The following is a 10,084-nucleotide window of genomic DNA, read 5'->3' on the forward strand; positions in this document are numbered from 1 at the left end:
GACCGGGGCACGAACCCGTGTCCCCTGCATCGGCAGGCGGACTCTCAACCACTGCACCACCAGGGAAACCGGAGAAACCATTTTTAATCCCCATTTTATAGGCAGTATAAAACAACTTTATTCAAAGTCATATCATGGGTTAGGAGCAGAGCCAGAGGTGGAATCTGATTTTTTGCCCTTCCCGAAAGTAGATTCCTCTTCTGCTTGGCCCTCCATGTTAGGGAACGTATATATGTAACTGCATATACAACCTAACTGCCAAGCCCAGAGGAATCCTCCGGGAGCCTGCTAAACAAAGTAACACCTAGTAGGGACAGAGCTTCATGTTCTCACATAATCTAGAATTTAGAACTAGAAGCAGACATCTCTAGCTCATTTCAGACCAAACCAAAAGTCACTAATCCAAACCTCAGAGAGAGAGCTCAGCTTCTGATTTGCTCCCCAAAAAAAAGCCCTTTGGGAGAAGAGGCAAAACTTTAATTTAGTTATCAGTTCATACAATGCTGTGTATGTGATATATTTTTTCTAGTTTGTCCGTAGGATTGAAAATTAATTATAAGGCAGCATGGATCTTTTTCAAATGTCACCATGTTTTCAAGTTTTCCTAACTACTCTCTAAGTCAAATCACGGCTATGCTCGCTATTAGCTGTATAACAATTGGGCAAATACTTTGAATTTTTAAAATAATCTAAAACAGTGATAATAATAACACCTACCTCATTGAATTGTTGTAATCTTTAAATGAGATACGCATGTGACACATCTGGTGGGGTGCTTGGCAAGTACATTTTATGCATGTGACAAGTACATTTTAGTTGTTGATTTCACTATGCAAAAAGCATTTTAAAATGCATCTTTGAAGCCAAATACGCAAAGAGTAATTGTGCTTTTGTCAAGTTGTTTTATCTTGAAGTTAATAAGACTTATCGCCTAAATGCAGTCAGTTAAATGCATCATTTAACTGACAATTTATATCATTGATTAATTTGCATCTTAATGAAGGATGTGAGGTGACAGTGACGGAGCTTACCAAGTCTCTCCCCTGCATCAGTTTACTTCGGCTTTCTCTTTACTCTTCAAGTTTGCTTTGTTAGAATTTCACTGGCTTGTGAGCTCCTTGAAGGCAGAGGTAGGTGTTTTCATCTGCATTCTCTCACAGAATCCACCACATGGTTGCCACGCAGTAAACAACACTTGTTGAACATTGATTTGATGCCAAGAAACTAAAAAATTCATCCATTAACAGAATTTATGTTTGCTTTGAGATTCCCACTGTGTTTGGTCAACAAGAGTACCCTGAGTTCTCTGGGATCTTAATTCTACTCTTGGGCAGGCACTGCTTTATTCTATTCTGAGCAGCTCTTATAGCACACACAAAAAAGAGGAGGGAGACAAAAAGAGAAAAAATAAGGAAAGAAAAATGAAAGGGGACTAAGAATTTATGTTATGTGCAAAGGTTAAGAATCCACCTGCCAATGCAGGGGACACGGGTTCGATCCCTGGTCCGGGAAGATCCCACATGCCGTGGAGCAACTAAGCCCGTGCACCACAACTACTGAGCCTGCGCTCTAAAGCCCGCAAGCCACAACTACTGTAGCCCACGTGCCCAGAGCCCGTGCTCTGCAACAACAGAAGCCACCGCAATGAGAAGCCCGCACACCGCAACGAAGAGTAGCCCACACTGGCCACAACTAGAGAAAGCAAACGTGCAGCAACAAAGACCCAATGCAGTCAAAAATAAATAAATAAAATAAATAAATTTATTTAATAAAAAGGAAAATGAAAGGGAAATAAGGAGAGAGCAAATAGGGCAGGAGAGGAAAAAAATGAATTAATGAATTTTACTTTTTACCTTTCCCCAAAGACCCTTCTGTTATTATGTGATCTTTTCTTTTTAATGTCAATTTATCTTTTTTTTAAATTTAGGTATAGTTTATTTACAACATTGTGTTGTCAATCTATCTTTTATAATGAAAAAGAAAAATGTATACAGCTGTTAATCTCCATATTAAAATATTTCAATTAAAATGGTAACATAAATTGAGACCTGATTTGCTAATTACAGCTATTATCCATGTTTTGGAGGTTCCTGGAAGTTTTGAGGTTGCAGAGTAGACGGGAAGGAACATGATTTTGAAATTAGACAGACACAGTCCTACAGCAATGTGTATACCTTGTCCAAGTTACTCAACCCCTTTGCACTTCTATTTCTTCATCTTTAAAATTAATATGTAAATTACTTAATATTAATATAAATACTTAATATTAATCCCCCTCTCAAAATTATATCAGAGTCAAGAGTACAAGCTCTGGAGTTAGGCTCAAATGGTGGCTCCAACATTTGCTAACAGGGTAACGTTATATGAACTTCATTTTCCTTATAAATATAATACAGGTATTAATAATATCTACCTCATCAGGTTGTGAGGAGGAATAAATGAGATAATCAGGAATTCTACTCTGCCCCTTAGTAGACTTGCATGATCAAAATATATACTCAATTATTTTTATAATTTTGTTAATACAAATATTGTGAAATTTAATTTTCCCTCTTCGTGTGTATATACATACATATATGTGTATGTGTATATATATATACACATACATATATGTATGTATATATATATACACATACACATATATGTATGTGTGTATATATATATAAATATATATACACACATATATATATATAGATATAATATCCTTGATTTTGCCTGCCTCTTGGCCCACAAAGCCTAAATATCTATTATCCAGCACTTCACAGAAAAAGTAGTTTACTGACCTCTGGCTTAGAAGATAGGAAGTCATACCATCCCAAGGTACTGCTTCCATTAAGTCATATATTTTCTATTAATGAAGCCGATTCCATGCAGGTAAGAGCAGAGAGACATGAGGCTAGAGGAAGGAGGGAAATGTAACAAATTTTAAAGAGAGATTCTTTTCTTTATTGGGAAAAAAAAGGAGGTTCTTTTTTCCCTTCCATTCTTTTTACGTCTAAGTGAGAAGAATGCCTTATGGTTAGCTTACCAGTACCCTTCCTGGACACCTATTAAATAAATGGTGATGGAACAACTGGTGATGCATATGGAAAAAACAAAATCAGATCCCGACTTCATATACCAGGTGGATAAAAAAAAAGTTTTAACGTGAAAAGCAAAGCTTTAAAATCCTTAAAATATTGAGGATGCTGTTTGGCTTTGGGATAAGACACAAACCATCAAGAAGATGTAGCACTTAAGCCTTATGTAGTCCTAGGAAGACCCTTGCACACACGTATACAAGGAGACACACACAGGACCGTTCACAGACCATTGTTTGTAAAAGCAGGAAACTGGACACAAATTTAATGTCATCAGTAGAAAAAGGGATCAATACATTGTGATATGTTAATGGACTACTACATGCTAGTAAACAGAGCTTCACAAAGTATTCACACAGGTGAATCTCACAGACTTATGAGTGAAAAAAGCAAGTTGAAGATAAATCAGTATTATGTCATTTATATAAAAGTCAAAAACATGCTGAACAATACTACATTGTTTTAGAATAGGCACACACGTAGTAAAAATATAAAGGAATGCTGAGAATGATAAGCCTAAAATTCAGAATATTAGTAACTTCTGCTGCGAAGACATGGGCTACAATTAGAATATACACAGGGTATTTCAACTATACTTAATGTTTTTACATTTCAACCTAGAAGTACAGTACATAGGTATTTATTATATTATACTTTTAAGCCTTACTACATATATCACGCATCTTATAGCTTATTGCATTATAGTAAGTATAAAAATCAAATTATTAAGAAAGAGGCCCTAAAACACCCTTTCCTTTATAGGCATTACCTTTTTAGAGAGCCATGCTGGTTTTTCCTGTATTTCCTACGTTGCTGAAATGGACATAATTGCTTTCCTCAAGAGTACCACAGCTTATATTTTGTCCAAGACATATTACTTATTGAACTAAGGAAATGGCCACTGGACTTTTTGAGGAGAGTCATGTAATACCCCGGGAGGCCAGTAATAATACAGATGAAAGTCCTTGGTACCTTGAATTAGGTTATTTTTATAAGATTGAGAGGAGCACTGATGAACCAAAAAAAAAAAAAAGTAACTACTCTAATGTTAGAATATCAAACTCTGGCCAGTGGATGATGTGCCTGCTTAATAATATTTTCCAATGCAATTAGATTAGAAGGACAAAATACTTAAAAGCCAAGATTACATTAGGAGTTATTGGGGCAAAATCATATTTTCATTCTAAGGTATAGTTAAAAATTCCAAGCAATTCAACAGGTCTGGAAAAGAGCATCTAGTTATCAATTCTCTCAGTTAAATGAAATATTTGTGCCAGGTGACAAATGTGTGTGTATGCATATGCTTATTTTTTAACAAAGAAATCATTCCACATATACTTTCACATAGCCTGATAAAACTAGAATATATATAGTGAACACTTTCATATATATATGTATACACATATATAGATAACTATATATATTCTTCTGAAATATAATTGAGATTTTATTACTTCAAAAACTACATGCATATTTATATATTTTATATATTAATACATAACATTATATATAACATATACAATATAAATTACGTGTTGTGTGTAAAAGTTATATATATATTTCAGAATTGAAATGTGTCAAAGAATCTAATACAACTTTATTTTATAGATAGAAAACTAAAGCTCAAAAATGACAATCAAGGTCTCATCAAATTATTAGCAAGGCTAATGCTAAGATATGTATTTTTCATTCTTAGTTCTCAGTTCAAAATTGTGCAAGAGACATGTCATTCTTAGCCACACAAAAAGTAGTAAATGTGGGTCACTGTTATTTACTTGTCATCAGATACATGAAACATGAATGTCCCGATCTGGGCTACACAATGAAAGAAAGATGTGAAGAATTTGGAAGGGATCTAGAGAAGAGTCCAAGGGCAATCAGAAAATCAGTTGAGAGGAAAGCATTAAGGCAGAGAAAACTCAGCTTGTAAGGAGGAAGCCAAAGAAGGATTTTGCTCACAGTAGGCACTTAATGGCTTGGAACTGCATTCAGTGGGGAAAGCTCATTGAACAAGGGTGGGAAACATTCCCCCAGTTATTGAACCAGAATAACCTCAAAGCAAGGGCCTATTCCTCCCCACATTCCTTGCAAAAAGATATCCCAAATATTTTCCCCATCACTTAGAGATGAAATATTCAGTTCATTTATTTTGTTAAAGCACTGAGAATAGGCAACATAAAACTTTGATATGCACAAAATGCTAAATACATCTCATTTCCATTTCTATATTAGAGTCAGTTAAAGTTTGAATAAACATAAACTGAAGACTGGGTGAGACGACAAAAGGATAGAGGCAGAGTGGTAAGGATAGAAGCTATACCCTGGGCATTAGCTATATTGTTCCTCTTTAAAATGCTGATAAACTGCCTACTTTCTATAGCTTTTTAATTGTTCAGATTCATAGGTTCTGCTCTGAATCATAATATTATAATTGCCAACGTGGAAAAAATGATTTTTGGAGCAGTACCAGCAGCCAGAGCATGCTCAGCCCGGGGAATAGATGAAATGAAGCCCATTAGAATGGTCTCTCTTCCATGGATACTCTCTTCCAGATCTTGATCAGGGACCATAGCTCCCCAGCTCTAGTCTTAAAAGATGGTGACCTGATCCCATCTCCCATAAAGAGACAATAAGAAGACCCAAGCTCTAATTGCAGCATGAGCAATTTAAATCAGTGGCTAGAAAAATTTCCCAACCTTAAGGCTGAAATGGATTTCTTTCTTTTTTTTTTTTTTTTTTTTTTTTTTTTTTTTTACTGTTGTGGCCTCTCCCGTTGTGGAGCACAGGCTACGGATGCGCAGGCTCAGCGGCCATGGCTCACGGGCCTAGCCACTCCCGGCATATGGGATCCTCCCGGGCCGGGGCACGAACCCGTGTCCCCCGCATCGGCAGACGGATTCTCAACCACTGCGCCAGCAGGGAAGCCCTGAAATGGATTTCTGAGAGGTTTTGCAAACAATTGAATATCACCAGAATTACCTTGTGTTACATGAATATTTAAAAACTGCTTTAGAATTGAGTTTCATTATAAAATTGATTTAAAGAATTAACATACCTTTCCACTGTTTGATTTACCTTTTTTGGTACTCACTGCTTTTTTTTTTTTTTGCTTTTATTATTTTGGTTTACTGATATATATATTTAACATCCTTATTAGAGTATAATTACTTTACAATGGTGTGTTAGTTTCTGCTTTACAACAAAGTGAATCAGCTATACATATACATTTATCCCCATATACCCTCCCTCTTGTGTCTCCCTCCCATCCTTCTAGGTGGACACAGAGCATCGAGCTGATCTCCCTGTGCTATGTGGCTGCTACCCACTAGCTATCTATCTTACATTTGGTAGTACTCACTGCTTTTTACACCATGTAAGTAGGCTTTATTTTGATACACTAAAAATTTCATATTGATGTCTATACGACATAGTATAAGTATTAAAACAAATTCCCTAGCACAAACTCTCCAACCTTTCCCCTGCTGACTCTCTTAAGGCTCCAGACTCCCCTCTGTCAACTTCAATTCAGTCTTGACTCTCATACTCTCAATTCCCATTCTGCCTCTAGCTGGGTCCTGGTTAAGACAGAGGTTCCGTGGTTTGTTCATAAATGATTATCTCTTATTTTTGTGATATAATAAAATAAAAAACAGAAAATCAGTGTGACTCAGGTCAAATATTAAATTCTAATTTTGGTTCAAAGTAGATGATCAAAGATAGCCACATTTAAATACCATTCACCTCATTGGAGATGCAGTTCAATCTTTTATTAAACCATAGAAATGATTGAATCTTTTACAGAAAAAGCCAAAGCCATGTTATTCCACTAGGAAGACTGTGACCTAGACCAGCATCAGAATAGAATATGATCTGAAGAGATGATAAAAATTGAGTCCGGTTAAGCATGACCTTGCGACAGACATAAACATCCAAGGAGTATCTGAACTGGCATTTAAGCTAGGGTATGTTGGTCAATATGAATGCTCATGTAGTGATTAAAATGTACCACATTTAAACAGCACAGAAACAGTGTTTTTTAAAAAGTGCATTATTACAGGCATAGAACATTATAAATAGAATGCCAAAGCAAACAAATGCTCTCAAACACAAAGAAAAAAAAAAAGCAGAAGGAATGCATTTTAAATCATTTTATTAAGAAATTCAACACTTAAAGCTCAATAAAAATTTATGTAACTGATTTCTGCAGATATCTGAATTGGAGATGTTGATTTTAGGCTTCTTTTTAACTGCTGCTGTGATAAAATTTAATTCTTGAGAATTTAAATAGGAACACATTAGGTAACAAGGCCTAATTTGAGCCACTGTCAGATCATACTATACATTTGCTCTTATCTCAAGGGATGAATATTGAAAAAATTTAAAGCACAGCAGAGTTAAATGTTCAAGGATGTCCTGAAATGACTAAATTCTATAGGCATACAGACCCACTCAAGGGGAAATTTTAAATGGGCACATATCAAACATTTTTTTTAAAGCTATATAAAAACACTGACCTAAAAATGCTACTGTTGGAATGACTTCTAAATGGGCAAGAAAAAAAAGCATCTCACTTTGAATGAAGTCTTCCATTCTAATGCAGAAATAATTTGAGGCGTGGGTATGACATCATACTTTTAGCAGTATTCATATTCCACTGCTTAAGAGTAGATAAAAATGTTGAGATAATTGAGAACCAAAGAGCAATGCTTGTACAAACATGGATGTGACTTGCATGTTTCAACAAATCACAGAAAACTATATTCACATTAAACAAAACTGTTAGGGAATAAAATTATTGAAATTCTCAAAATTTAAACTCTAAGTTTAAATAATGATCAACCTCAGCACTGTTAAAAGCAAATGTGACACTCCAATGATGAAAGATGCCAATACCAATGCAGCACTACTTACAATTTTTAAAAGAAGGTACAAAGATCCCAATTGTTCAACAGTAGGGAACTGGTGAAGTAAATTTAACCACTCAAATAATGATATTCAGCTATTAAAAAGAATGAAATTTCAAAGTTCAACATACATAATGATGCCTATAATAGATTGCTTAGTTAAAAAAAAAAGTTGACTTTGAAAACAATATGCAAAGTGAAAGATGCCAGAAGCAAAAGGCCACATTTTATGCTTCTCCTTGTATGAAATGTCCAGAATAAGCAAATCCAGAGATGGAAAATAAATAGCAGTTGCCAGGGAATGGGAGGTGGGGAATTGAGAGGATAAGGGTTTCTTCTAGGGGTGATGGAAATATTCTGAAATTAGATAGTAATGACACTTGTACAACATTGTGAATATACTAAAGCAACTGAACTGTACACTTTAAATTTGTTAAAATAAATTTTATGTTTTATGAATTTTAATTCTAAGAAACAGCACATGTATGTGTGTATTCATATGTATAGAAGCCACTGGGGAAAAGGGGGAGAGGAAGAAGGAACCTGTGTGTATGGTCTGACAAAATGCACACCAATCTATTTGAAGGGAGTTACGTGGGGAGTGAAATCTGACAGGAGGGCAATTTTACTTCATTTTGTTTTCTCTGGGCAAAAGCACTATATTGTTTTTCCCTCTATTAAAGTCCATCCTAAAACTCTTCTCTTGAACTCTAAAAATACAGATGTTCAAGCAGTTTGTTCTTCCTCCCATTCTCTCCCCATGCTTTAAAAAGAATTTATGGACATAATTTATGTATCATAAAATCTACTCATTTTAAGTATACACTTCAATGATTTTAGTAAACATACAGTTGCACGACCATCATCACTCAAGAAGTTCCATCCTGCCCATTTGCAGTCAATCCCCACTTCACCTCCAGGCAATTACTGATTTATCTCTAGAGATTTGTCTTTCCCAGAAATTCATAAAAATGGAATCATATGATATGTGGTCTTTCACATCTGGCTTTTTTTTTTTTTACTTAGCATATTTTCAAGGGTCATCCATGTTGAAACATCTTATCAATAATCCATTCCTATTTACTGCTGAAGAGAGATATTACTTTTTACTATAATGATATGTAATCATAAAAGGAAATAAAAACATTCCCATTTTGAAAATTAAAATATATAAAATAGGGCTTTTATTTTTTTTAACATCTTTATTGGAGTATAATTGCTTTACAGTGGTGTGTTAGTTTCCGCAGTATAACAAAGTGAATCAGCTATACATACACATATATCCCCATATCTCCTCCCTCTTGCATCTCCCACCCACCCTCCCTATCCCACCCTTCTAGGTGGACACAAAGCACAGAGCTGATCTTCCTGTGCTATGTGGCTGCTTCCCACTAGCTATCTATTTTACATTTGGTAGTGTATATATGTCAATGCTACTCTCCCACTTCGTCCCAGCTTACCCTTCCCCCTCCCTGTGTCCTCAAGTCTATTCTCTATGTCTGCATCTTTATTCCTGTCATGCCCCTAGGTTCTTAAAACCATTTTTTTTTTTTAGATTCCATATATATGTTAGCATACAGTATTTTTCTCTTTCTTACTTCACTCTGTATAACAGACTCTAGGTCCATCCACCTCACTACAAATAACTCAATTTCATTTCTTTTTATGGCTGAGTAATATTCCATTGTATATATGTGCCACATCTTCTTGATCCATTCATCTGTCAATGGACACTTAGGTTGCTTCCAGGTGCTAGCTATTGTAAATAGAGCTGCAATGAACATTGTGGTATATGATTCTTTTTGAACTATGGTTTTCTCAAGGTATATGCCCAGTAGTGGGATTGCTGGGTCATATGGTAGTTCTATTTTTAGTTTAAGGAACCTCCATACTGTTCTCCATAGTGGCTGTATCAATTTACATTCCCACCAACAGGGCAAGAGAGTCCCCTTTTTTCCACACCCTCTCCAGCAATTATTGTTTCTAGATTTTTTGATGATGACCATTCTGACGGTGTGAGGTGATACCTCATTGTGGTTTTGATTTGCATTTCTCTAATGATTAGTGGTGTTGAGCATCCTTTCATGTGTTTGTTGGCAA

The sequence above is a fragment of the Physeter macrocephalus genome, chromosome 8 (assembly GCF_002837175.3).
Source record: "Physeter macrocephalus isolate SW-GA chromosome 8, ASM283717v5, whole genome shotgun sequence".
Classification (NCBI taxonomy): domain Eukaryota; kingdom Metazoa; phylum Chordata; class Mammalia; order Artiodactyla; family Physeteridae; genus Physeter; species Physeter macrocephalus.